This window comes from Aethalodelphis obliquidens, unplaced genomic scaffold (assembly GCF_003676395.1).
Source record: "Aethalodelphis obliquidens isolate GAN/ISIS:26980383/991018 unplaced genomic scaffold, ASM367639v1 scaffold14, whole genome shotgun sequence".
Classification (NCBI taxonomy): Eukaryota; Metazoa; Chordata; class Mammalia; order Artiodactyla; family Delphinidae; genus Aethalodelphis; species Aethalodelphis obliquidens.
The window spans coordinates 28,396-46,231 of NW_020837958.1; the positions used below are offsets into that span (position 1 = coordinate 28,396).

At 48.4% G+C, this 17,836-nt stretch overlaps 1 protein-coding gene across 3 annotated transcripts in view; it reads left to right on the top strand.

The window, feature by feature from the left end:
• Positions 1-1,140: 1,140 nt before the first annotated feature.
• VPS37C (VPS37C subunit of ESCRT-I) overlaps positions 1,141-17,836 on the top strand; it is a 28,617-nt gene continuing 11,921 nt past the window's right edge. Inside the window, exons 1-2 of one of the 3 annotated variants that reach the window (XM_027114561.1) lie at positions 1,141-1,397; positions 2,599-2,692. The gene's annotated coding sequence lies outside the window, so the exon portion shown is untranslated. Of the gene's footprint in view, positions 1,398-2,012; positions 2,693-17,836 lie in introns of those variants that run through there. The other 2 variants (XM_027114559.1, XM_027114560.1) reach the window with 2 other exon arrangements.

Consider the following 17,836-nt stretch of genomic DNA (forward strand, 5'->3'; position numbering starts at 1 on the left):
AAGGGTTAGTACCTTGAGACTGCTTTCCCCACTGATCCCTTCCGTGGTCTAACAGGTGACCTCTCGTTGGAGAAGGGTGATCACCTGACCCAATGGCCGTTAATTCTTAGGAGGCCTGGCAGCCTATGAGGAGGCAAGAAAGAGTAATAGGGGCAACGGTGCCCAATAGGGGCAATGGTGATTATCTTAGCCAATCAGATCCACTCTCTCTAGAATTTGAAATAGAAATTTGAGACTACTGAAAGAGTGTTAACACAAAGAATAAAGAACAGAGTCAAATAAGAAGAAGGAGACCTAGAATATTGCTGTTCCTGGCACTATCACCACCCGTGGATTTTATTGTTATGTGACCCAATAATTTTCATTTTGCAGAAGCTGTTTGAGTTGGGTTTCTGTTACTAGAGACGATGGTCTTAATTCAACATCCAAATAAGGTTTTGAATTTGGGTGGCACGGTTTCCTTGGTCTAAGAAGCTCTCATTCTGGGGTCCCATTTTTACAAAGCTGCAATTTATGGACGCTGCTGAGAGGCAAACAGGGAATGGGCTTCATCTCCAGGCCTGCTTGTCCAGTACAAACTGCCTAGAGAAGAGAGCGCTAGCATCAGGGCCTTGCTTCAAGGCGCCACCCTCATGATTCTGCGCAAGTGAGGATGTTTAAGGCCATCTGTTATTTTTAAAGCACTACCCGTACAGAATGGACTAAATGTAACCTAGGGCCTCGGGAAACGGCTTACTTTTCGGGAAGCTACTCAAGTGTTGTTTTGAGGAGCCCGCCAGTCAGTTCCAGACTGACAGCCACTGCTGTTTGCCAGGGGACACTTAGGACTGTGATCACTCCAGTCCCGGCGTGGGGGTTCCGCAGTCTGAGCTCAGACCATGTAGGGAGTCCCTCGGTGCTGAGATTCCATTTGTTTCCTTTCGGGTCTCCTTTGGGTCACTTTGAGCAGACCCCCACAAGGCCGAGCTCTGTTAAGAAAGGTGACCCTCTCCCGCCTTCCAGAGGATCAGCAGACGCTTGCGCAGGCGCACTCGCACAGGAGGCTTGGGTTCCGCCCAATGGGCGGTGTCCCTTCTGGGGGCGGGGCAATGGCCTGCGGGGGGCGGGCGTCCACCATGAGCTAGAGGGATCTCGTGGGCCTTCCCGTGGGTGTGGTCCCGGGTGGCAGCTAGAGTGTGTGTGGCGGGGACGGGAGGACGGTGTCGGGGTGAATCAGAGGCCCCCGGCGCGCACAACGTGCTGCGGGACGAGTGGCGTGGGCCCCAGCTCCCAGCGCCCGGACGTTGAAGGGGGGGGTCACATCCGGCGGGAGGGGGCGGGCCTCGTGGACCCCGGAAGTGTGGGCTCCGGCTCCGATTTAACCCGCGACAGCTGTGGCGGCGACTGCGGCGGCAGAGGTAGGTGAGAGGGGCCCGGGGAGGGGCAAGGACGGGGATGGGGGCGGCGCTGGCAGTTGCTCCCGGCGCGCCTCCGCCTGCCCGCCTCACCTTGGCAGAGGCTGGTGATTGGGCGCGAGGGGCGCGTGACTCCGGCGGAGGGCCGGCGCCCCTGCCCCTCGCAGTGGGAGGGCGGGAAGGAGGGAGGCATCGCCCGAGCTCCCTGCGCAGGTCGCGCCTCCAGCACCCCACCCCCTCACCGCCACCTTTCACCCTCCACCCCCTACTTGAGCGTCCTGCTGGTCACACATTTGGTGACGTTAGAGCCAGTTTGCCCATTGTATAGGCGGGGAAAAGAAGCCTAAGAATGGGGTTTGACTTGCCAGAGGGAGTCCAGCGGCAGAACGGGGTGTGAGGGACGCTCTCAGGGCTATGCCCTTTCTCCAGGGCAGTGAGGTTGTGGCTTTTCAGTCTTGATTCTGTTCTTATCCTTTATTCCGGACCCGGACTTGGGCTGCCCAGCATCACTGACCACTCCCTATTTATGGGCCTGCTGGGTACAAAGGTCATTGGTGTTTGTGAATCTCCAGTGTGTGCCTGGTTCCTCCTGAATTTAGAGAGCAGTGGGGTGTGTGTGTGTGTGTGTGTTACTGGCAGAGTTGACTCCACACCTCAGGGTTTCAGTCCAATGTCTGGGCTCACTCACCCTGGGGAATGTCCACTCTTAGCTCTGGAAACTTCAAAAACTCACTTCCCTTCACTTCAGCAATATCCCAGTAGTACTGTTGCTGACTCAGGCCTTTTCCACCCTCTTCATTGGCTCCCTGCCTCTTACCCAGGAGTCCCATTTCCTACTGCTGTACCCAAGATGCTGCCACCTGACTGTCAGGCTGTGACTGGCAGCCCTAGAGCTGGAAGTGGTGGTGACCAAGGGATTTGGAAAGGAAAGACTTTCTTTGGCTATTGTCCAAAGCTGCGACCCTGGACAGGCCTGAACTCTGGTTCTGGATGGGAGTGAGGACTTGGAGTGAAATACTGGACCCTGAAGTGAGAGTTCTTGGCAATCATAATGTCCAGAAAAGCTTTTTTCCTAGATATCTGAGAAATCTGGCCTGGTGCCTTTGTAGTTTCCGTTAGGTAGAAATTTTTCTTTGTAGATTTCATCTGGGCAGCTTCTGATGGCTGTGTTTTGTTGTTGTTTGTTTGTTTGTTTGTTTTTAAGGTAGCAAAAGCTCTGATTTCTTGCTTGGCTGCCATGTGCTATTGGCAGTGTTCTGGGGGCTTTGTGAACATACTGGATTCTGGGAACACTCAAGGTAGGTGATGAGCCCATTTTGCAGATGAAGTAAGTGGATAGTAGAGATGTTAGGTAGGGTGCTACAGCCAGTAAATGGCCAAGTTGGGATTTAACCCATCAGTCTTATTTCCAAGCTAATGTATTTGCTGGATGTTAAGAATCATCTGTGATGCTTGTTAGAGATACAGAGCCTCACCTCTGGATATTCTTGCTTAGATTCTGGAGAGAGACCCAGGAGTTTGTGTGTTTTTTTTTTTGTTTTTTTTTTCGGTACGCGGGCCTCTCACCGCTGTGGCCTCTCCCGCCGCGGAGCACAGGCTCCGGACGCGCAGGCTCAGCGGCCATGGCCCACGGGCCCAGCCGCTCCGCGGCACGTGAGATCCTCCCGGACCGGGGCACGAACCCGCGTCCCCTGCATCGGCAGGCGGACTCCCAACCACTGCGCCACCGGGGAAGCCCGGGAGTTTGTATTTTTAACACTTGCTTGCACTGGGTGATTCTTACTGTAAGGCAAGTTCGGGAAGCACTGCCTTAAGGAGTTTGTAGATTTGCTGAGCTTGGAAGTGAAATTATTTCTAAGGCTTCTTGTTATTTTTTTGCTTATCGCTGTGTAATTTGCTAATCTGCCGTTGAAAGGGCATTGGGGTAGCCAGCTGTATGAATCACCTCTTGAACACTGTTGGCCAGTCCTAGTAGGGTTTTTCCAGACTGACCTAATCAGGTCAGCAAAGACCTTGTTTTAATCCGATTGGATCTCTGTTCGGAAATTCTTTTAGTTTCTCCTCCGAGTCTGGAGTTTTCAGAAGGTTCCAGTTCATTCCTGGATAGTTGCCCCTTGACACAGAGCTCTGTAAAGGCAAAGGTCTGCGAGCTTCTGGGAGCTTTAAAGGCATGTTTATTTAGCAGGTGTTTCCTCCACTGCATTTCTCTCCCCTTCACTGGTTTATGTCAAAGGCTTGAGCAAATACCAAACATCTTTGTTTATTGTGATTTAGCTGGGGCTGACAAGCGGAGTCCCTGGGGCTTAGGATGGGCCAGACAGGGGAGGAGAGGGGACACTGAACCATGGAAGTCAAACGGATAACCCAGGTCACTTATGCCTAGCCTTGAAGACATGTTAAGTACTGCTAATTTATCTGCTCCCTCCTGGGCAGAATTAGAAGTAGTGAAAGAGGCAAAGTCAGCATTATGCTGTTACTTTATTCTTCCTCTGTCCAGTGAACACTGATTTCTAATTTAATTTCTTTGTAAGCAGAGGATGTACTTTGTATGCTTTGAACCGTTTTAATTTACTGTTCCATATATAAACATTTTGGGGTGTTATGTTCGTTTGATGAATTGGCCTCCTTTATCATGAAATGACCCTTTTAATCCCTGATAGTGTTCTTTGCTCTGAAATCTACTTTGTCTTGTTTTAATATAGCCAATCCAACTTAAAAAAAATTTAGTGCTAATGGATTGATATCCAGAATATTTGAAGAATTCCTACAACAGTGAAAATACAAACAACCTGATTAAAGTGGGCAAAGGACTTGCATAGACATTTCTCCAAAGAAGGTATACAGATGGCCAGTAAGCACATGAAGATACTCAACATCACTAGTCATTAGGGAAATGTGAGCCAAAATGACAATGAAATACCACTTCACACCCATTAGAATAACTCTTGTTAAAAAAACCCAAAAAGCACCAGAGGTATTGGCAAAGATGTGGAGAAATTGGAACCCTTATTTATATTACTGGTGGGAATGTAAAGTGTGCAGCTGCTGTGGAAAACAGTATGGCAATTCCTCAAAAAATTAAAGATAGAATTACCGTATGATCTAGCAATTCCAGTTCTGGGTATATACCCTAAAGAAGTATAAGCAGAGACTCAAACATATATTTGTGCACCAATGTTTCTGGCAGCATTATTCACGATAACCAAAAGGTAGAAGCAACCCAAGGGTCCACTGACAGATGAATGGATAAACAAAATGTGATACATGCATACAATAGAATATTATTCAGCTTTAAAAAGGAAGGAAATTTTTGACAACATGGATGAAAATTGAAGAAATAATGCTAAGTGAAACAAGTCAGTCACAAAAGCATAAATATTGCATGATTCCTCTTATATAAGGTTCCTAGAGTAGTTAAATTTATAGAGACAGGAAGAGTGATGGTTGCCCAAGGCTGGGGGAAGGGAGGAACGGAAGTTAATGTTTAATGGGTACAAAGTTTCAGTCTGGGATAATGAAAAAGTTCTGGAGGTGGATGGTGGTGATGGTTGTACAACAGTGTGAAAGTATTTAATGTCACAAAACTGTACACTTAAAATGTTTAAAATGGTAAATTTTATGTATGTTTTACCACAATTAAATTGATAGGGATTTAAAAAAATTAGTGCGGTGTATCTCTTTACATCTATTTACTTTTGGACTATTTGTGTCTTTATTTTTAAAGTGGGTTTCTTGTAGGCAGCATATAGATGAGTTTTGCATTTTGTGAAATCCAGTCTTAAAAATTCTGCCTTTTAATTGGGATGTTTAGACCATTTACATTTAATGTGATTATTAGTGTAGTTGGGTTTAACTCTCAAGGTCCTTCTACTCCACCGTCTTGCTCCAGGTAATATGTTTTAATTTAACATGAGCGTGTCACTTGGGCTGTTTCCTTTGCAATTCCCTCTGACAGCTGTGCTCTGAGTCCAAGATGTGCTCTGAGTCTACTTGTTGGGTAGACATCCTGTCAGAGGTTCCTCGGTGGGGTGCAGTGCCTGAGGGGCAGGCCTTGAATCTGAGACACATGGGATGCTGGGCGCTGGGCCCTGGTGGGCTCCATCTCTGCTCTAGAGCGCAGTGTATGGGGGATCTGCTTGCATCCGGGGCCCAGGTTACGTCTCCTACCCAGGTTTGCATCTGAAGGGTTAACGACTCTAGCTGGGTTTAACTTTATCATCTTGCTGCTTGTTTTCAATCTGTTCCATGTTCTTTCTTCCCATGTCCCTTTTTTCCTGACCTCCCTGGGACTGAGCTGTTTTTATGATTCCATTTTATTTCCTTTGTTAGTTTATTAGCTGTAACTGTGACAGTTTTTTTTTTTTTTTAAGTGGTTGCTTGGGAATTCCCTGGCGGTCCAGTGGTTAGGACTCGGCACTTTCACTGCTGTGACTCGGGTTCAATCCCTGGACGGGGAACTAAGATCTGGTAAGCTGTGTGGTGCAGCCAAAAAAATAAATAAATAAAAAGAAAAGAAAAAGAAAAAGAGTGGTTGCTTTAAGATTTGTAGTGCACAGCTTTTTTTTCCTTCACTTTATTGCGCTTCACTTTAATGCGCTTTGCAGATACTGTGTTGTTTTTTTTTTTTTCCCATAAATTAGAGGTCTGTGGCAATCCCACATCAAACAAATCTGTTGGCACCACTTTTCCAACAGCATTTGCTCACTCATTTCATGTCTCTGTGTCACATTTCGGTAGTTCTTGCAATATTTCAAAGTTTTCCATTTTTATTATATTTGGCATGGTGATCTGTGGTCAGTGATTTTTGATGTTACTACTGCAAAAGATTATGACTCACTGAAGGCTCAGATGATGGTTAGCATTTTTTTAGCAATAAAGCATTTTTAATTAAAATTATCTATTTGTTATATAATATCGGCCGCTATTCTTGATCACTTCAGGCAGGAGAGGAATTCTTTTTCTTTTAACGTCTTTATTGGAGTATAATTGCTTTACAATGGTGTGTTAGTTTCTGCTGTATAACAAAGTGAATCTGCTATATGTGTACATATATCCCCATATCTCTTCCCTCTTGCATCTCCCTCCCACATAGTATGCATCTTTAACCTGTCACAGTCTATCCTCAAGTGATCTTGTACAGCACTTTACACTAACAATAGTATACTCTCATTTCCTCCCTCCTGGCCTTTATGCTGTTGTTGTCACACGTTTCACTTCTATGTGTGTTATAAATCCTGCAATACATTATTACTGTTTTTGCTTTAAACAGTGAATTATTTTGTAAAGAGATTAAAAAGAAAGGAAAAGCTCTTTTATATTTACTTTTTAATATATATTACAGTTTATCATTTCCAGTGCTCTTTATTCCTCTCTGTAGATCCAGATTTCCACTTCGTTTTACATTCCTTCTGAATTGAGGACTTTTAAAAAACATTTCTTATTCTGCTGGTCTGTTGGTAATGAATTCTTTTAGCTTTTGGATGTCTGAGAAAGTCTTTATTTTGTCTTTGTTTTTGAAAGATATTTTTCCTGAATATAGAATTCTAAGTCAGTTATTTTTCTTTCAGCATTCTAAGATGTGGTTCCAGTGTCTTCTGTCTTACATTGTTCTATGAGTAATCTGCTGTTGTTCTTATTTTTTTTTTCTTCTATTCTTATGTGTCTTTTTTCCTTATGGCTACTTTTCTTTTATTACTGGTTTTAAACAATTTAATTATGATGTGCCCTGGTGTAGTTTTCATATTTCTTGTGCTTGGGTTAATTGAGTTTTTGGATCTGTGGGTTTAAAACTTTCATCAAATTTGAAAACTTTTCAGCTAGTAATTTGTCAGGTATTTTCTCTATTCTCCTCTCTCTCTTCTTTGGGGACTCCAGTTACATGTATTTTAGGATGCTTAAAGTTGCTCCACAGCTCTCTGATTCTCAATTTATTTTTTCCCCCATCTTTTTTTTTTTTTTTTTTTAAATTTGTGGTTTGTTTTGCGTAGTTTCTATTGCTCTGTATTTAAGTTCAATGATCTTTTCTTCTTTAGTGTCTAATCTGTGGTTATTTCCATCTGGTATACTTTTTATCTCAGACATTTGTAGTTTCCATTTCTAGAAGTTTGATTTGAGTCTTTTTTATATTTTCTATGTCTCAACTTAACATTCTCAATCTTCTTTAGCATCTTGAATATATGGAATATGGTTGTAGTAACCATTTTAGTGTCCTTGTCTGCTAATTTTCTTATCTGTATTTTTGAGTTTGTTTTACTGATTGATTTTTTTCCTCATCATGGATCATATTTTCTTGCTTCTTCGTATGTCTGGTAATTTTTGATTGGATGTCAGATGTTGCGAATTTTACCCTGTTGGGTGCTGAATATTTTTGCCTTTTTATAAATATTCTTGGCATTGTTTTGGGACACTGTTAAGTTACTTGGAAACAGTTTGATCCTTTGATGCCTCACTGTTAAGCTTTGTTAGCTGGGACCAGACCAGCCTTTAGACCAGGGTTAATTTTACCCACTACCAAGGCACTACCCTTTTCAGTGCTCTACTGATGTCCTGTGAGTTAGGAAGTATTTCCACTCTGGTGAGTGGGGACACAGATTAGTCTTGGCTCAGTTTGAGGCCCAAGGATTGTTCCCTCTAATCCTGACCAGTACTGTAAACACTCAGAAGAAAACTGGAGGGGGACTTCCTGCAGATTTCCAGAGTTCACGGTGTAGCTCTCTCCTCTCTGGTATTTGACCCTGTGAACTCTGGCTACCTTGGCCTCCCTAGATTCCCAACTCTCTCTTCCCAACTTGGGGAGACTGTCAGGCTCTGCCTTGGGTACCCCCTCCTTGTGCCATGGCCTGAAAACTCTCTCTAGACAGTAAGTTGGGGCAATTGTAGAGCTCACCTCATTTGCTCCCTGCTCCCGTCCCCCGCTCCCACCCAGGAATCCATCCTCTGCTGCTAGATATCCAATGTCTGAAAACTGTTGTTTCATTTATCTTTTCTCGTTTGTAGTTGTTTGAGGCAGGAGAGTAAATCTGGTCCCTGTTGCTCTAAGTTTGCCAAAAAGTGGAGGTTCCCGTGCAGTCAGCACTTGCTGAGCACCTTGTGTGTGCTAGGCATTGACCTCGGTGCTGGGATGCAGACATGAGTGAGACGTGCACTGGGCCCTTGGGGAGCTCCCAGTCTTGCTGGAGAAACATGCTGATTCCTAGGTAGTAATTGCTGTGTGGTACTTACAGGGCACAATGGGAGGGCAGGACGAAGTCTTTGGGAGAAGGAGCAAGGAGTGCTTCCCAGAGAGCTGATGGTGAAGGATCAGCAGGCATTTTCAAATTAGAGAAGGTGTAGGAAAGAAATTTTAGGCAGAGGGAATTGTAAGAGCAAAGGCAGGGCAGCAGAGCTGGGAACTCCCAGAGGGCAGGATCCTTGTTGTATTGATCTTTGTAGATGTGGAATACTTGTCAGGTGATTGGAAGCATGTTGTTCGTTCTGGGAATAGGTAGAACAGAGAGTCAGGATGAAGTCTGCAGCCTGTGGGGGAGAGGAGGGAGGTCTAGCTGGAAGGAGAGGCTCGGGGTCTGCTGGTGCAGGGCCTTGTAGGCCAAGCCAAGGAGCACAAGATTTTGAACATGATCCTAAACACTGGTTTTTTTTTGTTTGTTTGTTTTTTGGCTTCACCAGGTCTTAGTTGCAGCACGCGGGATCTTTCGTTGCGGCATGGGCTCTTCGTTGGGGCGCGCGGGCTCCTCTTTGGTTGTGGTGCGTGGGCTCCAGAGCACATAGGCTCTGTAGTTGAGGCATGTGAGCTCAGTTGCGGTGCGTGGGCTTGGTTGCCCAGTGGCATGTGGGATCTTAGTTCCCTGACCAGGAATTGGACCCGTGTCCCCTGCATTGGAAGGTGGATTCTTAACCACTGGACCGCCAGTGAAGTCCCAAACACTGGGTTTTTTTTAAAAAAAGTTTTCAGCAGGGTGCAAGAGCTCTGATCGACTGCGTTCTCTGGAGGTTACCGGGGGATGTGGAAGAGGGCTGGAGAGGGCTGAGTCTGCTAGAACCAGGCAGGCAGCTGCTGGGGAGGCTGGCTTGTGGTGGACGTTCTGCACCAGGATGAAAACGAGTCCAGAGCTGAGTGCGGCCGCTGGTACGGCATTGCCACCTCTAGCCTGTTTGACGATAGCCTTTGTATAGATTCCTGCCTGAGTCCAGAGTAGATCTGAGGAGGCTCAGGCCTGGTTTCTCTTTTTCTGTGGCTACACTGTTGCCCCCAACACACCTGCCTGCCTCTGCTGGAGCCAGAAGTTCGTAGGGTCAGGCATCGCTGGCAGGGGTAGGGTCTGGAGCTGCCCCACTTTATACTAGCCTAGGATGGCCCCAGATCAGCAAGAAAACAGAGTCTCATCATCTCGGACTTTGAACAGACACGCTTGAGTGACCCCGTACAGACTCCTGTTATTTGTCCTGAGTGTGTCTTTGGCTTGACCTTAATCTTGATCCTTCCTTAAGGATGGTTGAACCTATGTGGTCAGTTTGATCTGCAGATTAGAAAGCGTGGGGTGGGGTGGAGGACTGACAGCTGCAGTGTGAGATCCCTTCTGAGTCACCTCAACAGTTGGGATGGAGGAGAAACAGATGGAAGTTCAGTGGGAAGAAGCTGAGGATGGTTTTCTTCTCAAGTCAGAGCCAGGGACCAGACAACGAGGACGCTTCTCTGAGTGGCCGGGTTGTGCTTTACTGTCAGGAAGTTTCAGGAACAGGCTGCTTGTTAGATGACCTGTTTCTTGGCCATCGTCTTGATTGAAGCTGAATGCTGTTGATCAGAGTTACATCCAGCCATCTGAGTTCCGTCGCTCTGTTGACTGATGTGGTCTCTGGAGGAATCTTAAGTTTTCTGTCCTTAGTGTCCACGTGGGAGGGGCTTGAGTTGCAGAGGTAGGAATGGGCTGAGTGTGTGAGCTTAGCCATGGTGATGAGAATCATGACCCTTTATTGAGCCCAGCCTGAGAGCCGGGCATTAGACTTCCTGGGCACTAACTCATTTCATCCTTATAAAAGTCCTCTGTTACTGACGAGACCGACGTATGGAGAGATTAAGTAAGCTGCCTTTGCCCTTTCTTGCTTGTCTCCCAAAGACTCGTCCTGCCCTGTGCTCTGTGAGTCCACGTAGCATTTACTACGCAGAGCCCTCCTTCCCTCCCCCTTCGCCCTGCTGGTGAGGCATCACTGCTGGAGGAGGGGGGCTTGGGCAGGGTGTGGGGCGGGGAGTGTTGGGATTAGCAGGGGTGAGGGGTTAGGGCAGTGATTTTCCAGCTGCCTTCTGGCAAGGTGCCTCGGGGGCCCCCTTGAGGTCAAGGGGAAGACTGAGCTGGGAGAGTAGGGCTCTCCCCCTGCCCCTACGCCCAGAGCATGGTCTCTGTGATCTGTTCCGTGCACTGGGGGTTTGAAAAAGTTTCGGAAAACAACAGGAGTGGGCACACCAGGCAAGTGGGAAAAGAGGATGGCGGCGGCACGTCCTGACAGCATGGCAGGCTGTGCTTAGATGGCTCCCAGCTGGAGGGTCAGGGTGGGGGGAGATAAGCAGAAGAGGGAGGGAGGGAAGGAGGGAAGAGATGGCTAGCTTCAGGGAAGGTTGGAGGGAGGTGGAAGCAGTGTTTTAAAAACAATGAATCCAGAGGTGCCTGGCATATTAGAGGTGGGGAGACCCACTTGGAGTTTGTGGAAGGGCCGGGATGGAGGCACCTAAAAGACATTGGAACAGCGACTAGATAAAACCTGGTGGTGGAGGTCAGAGATGAGGAAGACGGCCTGGAGAGTTAGAAGTTAGGGTGAGAAGCTGGAGGATGCTGATGGAAGTGGAGGTTGGGAGGGGAGTCTAGTTTGAGGAGAAAAAAGTGCCCCCTGCACTTGGCCCAGTAAACAGCTCATCATTCCTGGGTCTTCTCACTTGGGGGCCTGCCTCTGGGAAAAGAGGTGTCAGATGGAGTTATTCAGTGAACGCAAGGAGGATTCGCTCATGTAAATATCAATGTAAAGATGATACTTTCCTTCCAAAAACCTTGTCCTGAGAGATTGTACATCCCTCCTGTAGATGGGCCCCCTTTATATTCGTGGACCTTCGTTCAGATTGGTGTGGAGCCCGTTTCAGAAAGCCACACCCTCTGCTTCCCTCTGGGACCTGTTCTTTCAGAGTCCTCCCCCACGAGCCTAACTGGGTGCCTGGCAGGGTCGTCAGGCAGCATTTTACAACAGTAAGTTTTATAAGGTGCGAGAATGCAGGACTCGATGCCACCTAGCGCTTGCTTGGTGGTCTTCCCAGCACCTCCAGAAGGTTTCATGTTTACTTCTTGTTAAGGCCTCATAACCAGCCCGTGAGGTTGGTAGAGATAGTCCCATTCTACCAATCAGAAGCAGAATTAGGAGGCTGAATAGCTTGCCCGAGGTCATGTAGCTAGTGAAAGGTCAAGCTGGGCTTTGAATCCAGAATATTGGACTCTCAAGCCCTGAACTCTCTCCACTGCTTTTCACACTGTCTTAACTGTTCAGCATTGGGGGCTATGGAGGGAGCACTGACTCCCAACCCCAGAAATTCCTTAGAAAGAATGAAAACTAAAGAAGTCTCCCTCCTGGAGCATACACACCAACTTTTCAGATCGTTGGGGCAGGTTGATTCGACGGTGCTTTGGGCCAGGTGAGAAGCGCGTGCTGGCTGGTTTGCTTTTCTCAACTCCTGTGGGAAGTTAGGTGACTGAAGGCCTGGTTACTTGATCGCGTGGCTGGAATCATCCTGGGAAAAGAAAAATAGATCAGGTCAACACGTATTTCCTCATTACGCAGCAGGCTTAGAAAGGTTTCTGAGGCAACCACAGGTGTTTCTGACGAGAGGGGTGGGATGGGGCCAGTTCCCTATAACATGTGCAGATTGAACTGTGCAGGTTGCTATGGTAACAGCTTCTTAAGCTACCATAGGGAGACGTGGGAAACTTACAAGAAACCAAAGGCCTTTGCAACTCTTCTTGCAGTGTGATTTCAGGCTTGAAGTAGCCGGCAAGGAAAGGTTGGCTGGTAACTGAGAGGAAGGGAGTAATTGGAGCCAGTGCTTTAGCTCCTGGTGGAGTCAGGAAAATGGAAGCGCCTGGCTCAGTCACAGTTCTGTGTCATGGTTCAGAGGTAGCGGTCATTTTGCTTGACTCAATATTGAGCCCCGGGGGTGTCAGGAGTCGCCTCTAATCATCGGATTGCCCCCCCCTCCAGGAGGCAGAATAATTAATACTTGTTTAGGGCGCAGGAGCTTGCAAAGCTCTCTCAGGGCCATTTGCTCGTCCCAGGCACACACGCGATCCCCAAGGTGGGATTAGCATCATGGTGCCCATTTTCCCGATGAGGAAACTGAAGTTAAGGGACTTGATCAAGGTCACACAGCTAAAAAACTGAGGAGCCAAAACGCAAACCCAGGGCGTCAGTCCTCAAATTCTGTGCGTTTCTACTCTGCACCCAGCCAGGAGAGAGCTGGCACTAATTGTTTAGGCAGAAGCAAGGGACAAGGGGCACTGCAAGGCATCTCTAGGACTGGCACACCTTAACTCTGATCTGAGCACCCTCACACTTAGAAAATGCTGCGTTTTGCTTTCAGTCTTTACTTTCTTTTTTTTTTTTTCTGAGTTTATCCTTGCATAGGATCTGATATCAGTTGAAACTATTTGTTGTTGAGCTGAACAGTCCCGGGAGAGATCCCTGTTGAGCAAGAGCCGTCAGTACCTTGCTTTCTTTTCCACCTGTTGAGGTCAGATCTGGGGGGCTGTCCTGAGGTGAGCGCTCACCAGCATCCTCTCCCCACCGGGACATTGTGCAGCCTCCCCCTCGGGGAGTGGTGAGGAATGGCACGGCTCTGGCCTGGATCCACTAGGGGTAGTGTAGTCGCCTCTGGGCCTCACTATCTTCCACTAGATCGTGTTCGCCGTGTCCGAGGTATGTGGAGCTCGATTTCGTCAAGATAGGGTAGTGGAAAGAACTCGAGGCCAAGAGACGGAAGCAGCAGGGGCCGGTGGCTGGAGACTTCGCGTCCCCTCCCAGCGGCGTGTGGCTTCCCAAGGCCCAGGGGCTGCACCTGGAAGCTGCCTCCTTGGTTCTGGCTGGCGCTGCTCTAGCTATGTCAGGCCCCGCACAGTGCTCTGTGACAGAAGGTGGGCTCCAGGACACCTGAGAAATGTCTGTCACCTCCCCCCTCCCCTCCCCCCACCCCTCCTGTAGAATCTCTCCTCCTCGCATGTGTCTCTCATGGAGGGTATGGTGTTGATTTCAGGTGACAAACCACAGCCCACCCTGTGTTTGTTACAACTTTGAATTGGTGACTGAAATTTAAAAGTGGGGCGATGTCGCAGTGATCTGGATTTCTAGCCTCCCTTGGAGACCCGGCAGGTCTGGCAACGCTGGACCCCCCCCTCCTACCTGCAGGAGGTGCCCGTGCTTTCAGGAGACACGGTGTCTGACATGCCTGCCTGGCCTGTGTGGGCATCTGGGTTTGTGACCTCTGTGGAGGTGAAAGCTGCAGAGGAGACAAAAGAAAGGTAGGAAGGAAGGAAGGAAGAAAAGAAAGAAGAAGAGAAAGAAGGAAAGAAAGAAGGAAAGGAAAATAAAAAGAAATGGGAAGGAAATCTCAAAAAGAGGGGATATGTGTCTACGTATAACTGATTCGCTTTGCTGTACAGCAGAAACTAACAACATTGTAAAGCAACTATACGCCAGTAAAAATTAATAAATAAAAAAAAAAGAAAAACAAGTTTTTTTCCCAGGGGTTGTTAGGAAACGGTGATGCATTTTCTCTTCTTGGTGGAGGGAACGCAGATTAACACCTGCTCGTTTCCCATCTCGTCCCGGTCTCATCTCCTTAGAGTGGGTGGTGTCGCCCCGCAAAGAGCTGTCGTCGCTATACCTGTGCATGCCGTGCAGCTGCCTCCTCTTCTCAGCTGTCCTCACCCCGTCTCCAGCCTTGAGCATCTGCAGTAGCTCCCACGACGGCCCGGCTGTCACCTGCCCCCGACCTTCTGATTCCTGTCCCAGCACGAATGGCTCCAGCGATGAGGACCTGTGGGCTTCTCACGCCCCCAGCCCTCCGAGCTGACCCCCTCCCCACTTCTCACTCTGCTCTCACCTGGATTCACCATGATTTGTTGTGAAGTGTTTCATTTTTTGAAACCAAACTGAGTTCCTAGAGAGCTAGCTTCAGTTTTTACATAAGGCTGTGTCTGGCACATAGTCAGGAGTCAGTAAATGTTTATTTCCATCCCTCTGCTCCTATTTATCCTTCCTCCCTTTATCTGGGGCCTTGTCCTGTTCTTGGTATATAGTAATTGCTCATTAAATGTTTATTCAGTGAAGCAGGAAGAAATGAATGAAGGCTGAAACAGTAGAAGCAGCCCCGTCCTCAAGTCCCTGTGTCTTGCCCACCAGCTGACTGCCTCGTTCTCTCCCTGCCTCTGGCTGTTTTTCTGCAAGCATTACCCTGCGCTGTCTATGTGCCGGCCTCTGCTGGGCCCTGGAAATACAAAGGTGAACGAGAATTCTCCTTGCCTTCAAGGGGCTTGCCTCTCCTCACTTCAACTCTTCTCCCCTGGGGCAGACCTCGGGTACCACCCGAGAAGTACCCATCATCCTCCTGGGCACCGTGGTAACTGGGAGGGGATCTAGCTCAGGGCCTGAGTGCCCAGGGCTGAGGTCGTTGGACTTGTCAGGCCTCCAGAAACAAAAGTGTATGGACTCTGCGTCCCTAAATAGCTTCGCAGTAACCCCCCAGTTCTCTATACTTGGTGGCATCCCTGGTGGTCGTGGCCACTTTTAGAAGCTCTGGTTTGGATTTTTTCTGCCACCTTGGATGATCCAGAAGCAGAACACTGACGGCAACAGATGCCCAGACTTGGGGGGCACCTCCTTTATGGGCCTTGGGCAGAATATTGTCCTGTTCTCACCGCCCCCAGCCCCCCAACCTGTTTTTCAAATTAGGAGAAGTGCTTGTTGCTCTCAGCCTCGGGCCTCATCCTTGGGTGACGCAGGATCAGGTGATGTCTGTGAACTTCTGAAAGAAAGGCACCGGTAACGTCCAGTGGTGGACAGTGCTGTGATAAATCTTGTAAGATGGAACTTGCCCGCTCCTCGGGCCTGAGATGTTGTCAGCGGGCACAGATGTGAGCCACCTCCACCCGGGAGGCAGGCACCGAGGAGGGCCCAGGCGATCCGTGACTTGCACGGGTTTGTAATCTCTGCATCTTGGATGACCTTATAACTAAATTCTACCCTTATCGCTCCCCTGTGTCATTTGTGAAATCAAAATACCGGAGATGGGAAGGGACGCTGGCCTCCGGTCGTTCGACCCCAGCAGTTTGTAGGACCTTGGGCAATACAGCCGTTTATAGGACCTTGGGCAATACCCTTACTGTTTCTCTCTGGCTTTCATTTCATCGCTGAAGTAGGGGTGATTATGCCCTGTGTTCACTTTACTTACTAGGCTGATTATATAAATTAATGGGAGAGTTTGCAAAGAGGGCTTTGAGCTGTGGGACCATCAGGGTCCCATTTGACAAGTAAGGAAAATTGAGTGGGGCCCATTTGGGTGCGGGATCCTGAGCACACCTATTCCAGAAGAAATGGGGACGGGTGGCTCTTCCACATGCCAGCAGCCTCTCGTGGAGCGGTGTGAGTGGAGGTGGCTGGGTGGGCAGAGCCTGGTGGAAGGAGCAGTGGCCGGGTCAGGGCTCCTAGCTCTGGTGTTCCCTCTCTTGTCTCCATAGGCAAGTTACATGCCACTCTACCTTAATTTCACCAACTGTGAAATGGGCATCGTAGAATTGAGAGGGATGTTGAGTTAGAAACCAGAAAAGGTGGAATAAGAAGAAAAGCACTACAGCCCACAGCCCACTATGGCCGAGTACATTTCACCTGAAAACTCGCTATGTGGAAAGAGGTCCGCTTCCAGTAGTATCGAGGACTTCGGAATATGCAGGCTGACCTCGAGAGTTCATTCTAATGACCTGCATGAAATGAAGGTATTTCATACCTGAAGTTCTTGAGGCATTTCAAACATGCATGGCCTGCTTTGAAGTCTGCAATGAAAGGGAATTGACACAGGAGAGACGCTTTTTATGACCACAGGGCTGAGATGGTCTTTCTTCTTTCTGTATTTGAGAGTAGCGCTCTTTCCCAATCAGGGAATGGCAGAGATAGTCATCCCCGAAGGGTGAGGAATGCCAGGTTCAAGGCTTTGGCGCATACCAGCAGAATGGAATCCTCTTCCCTGGCCAGGGGGCCTGATCCAGGGAGATCGTGGTCTAATTAGGGGAGCTGTGGGTTTCATTCCTTGCCCTTTTGGGGTGAGTTCTTGCTGTCTAAAAGACACATGATTGTCCAGATCACCAGGTAGATAGATGTTTCAGGGATTTTTGCCGCGAGGAGTTTATTTTTTTCTAAGCAACAGTTTGTTTCTTTTCTTTCTTTTTTTAAAAAAAATATTTATGTATTTATTTATTTATTGGCTGTGTCGGGTCTTCGTTGCGGCTCGTGGGATCTTTCATTGTGGTGCACGGGCTTAGTTGCCCCGCAGCATGTGGGATCTTAGTTTCTGGACCAGGGATCAAACTGTCATCCCCTGCATTGCAAGACCGATTCTTAACCACTGGACCACCAGGGAAGTCCCACCACGAGAAGTTTAAAGCCATCAAACAGAACCAGGTGTGGGGCTTCGGCTGGCAGAGGAACGTTATCATTTGGGCCGGTGGTTGGAGGGGAAGGCATCTCAGGGGGCCGTGTGTAGTGGTACAGGGGGTCACACACTTCAGGACACCCTGGAATCACCCTTGCTTATTTATTTCTTGATTGGCCACCATTCTTTATTGAACACAGGGAAGTCTCCTTTCTTGCTAAATATCTACAGTGACTTAGTACCAGACTTTGATGAGTTACATCCTTGCCTCTGCTCCTGTCCTTGTGGAAGCAGCAGCCTCACACAGGTTTCAGCAACATCAGGGACTTTGTGTGACCTGGGACTCTCAGGCCCAGGGGGAAGGCTGGGCGGCTTTGTCTTCACAGACTCACCTGCGGACGCCCACATGCACTACAAGTTCAAGAAGGATGGACGTGCACACGGGACACATAGAGGCATCAGTACTACCCTTTGGTCAGCCCCATTAGTACAACAATTCAGTGTGTTGTAAAATACTTGAAAGTTTTATGAAGATTTTTTTTTGGTGACTTTAATCAGAACATTTCCCTTTTGCGGGGGCGGGGGGGGAAGTGGCTAGTGAAGGCAAGCCCGTCTGGAAGCCAGGCCCCTCGGGGCTGCAGGGTGGGTCCTACATCAGCACCTCCTGTGCAGTCAGATGAGCTCCCTGGGCCTTCTGGGCTGAGAGGCCCAGCGTAGGCCCCCTCGGCCTCTCCCTGCCTCGGCCTCTCCCTGCCACGGCCGGCGTGCAGCG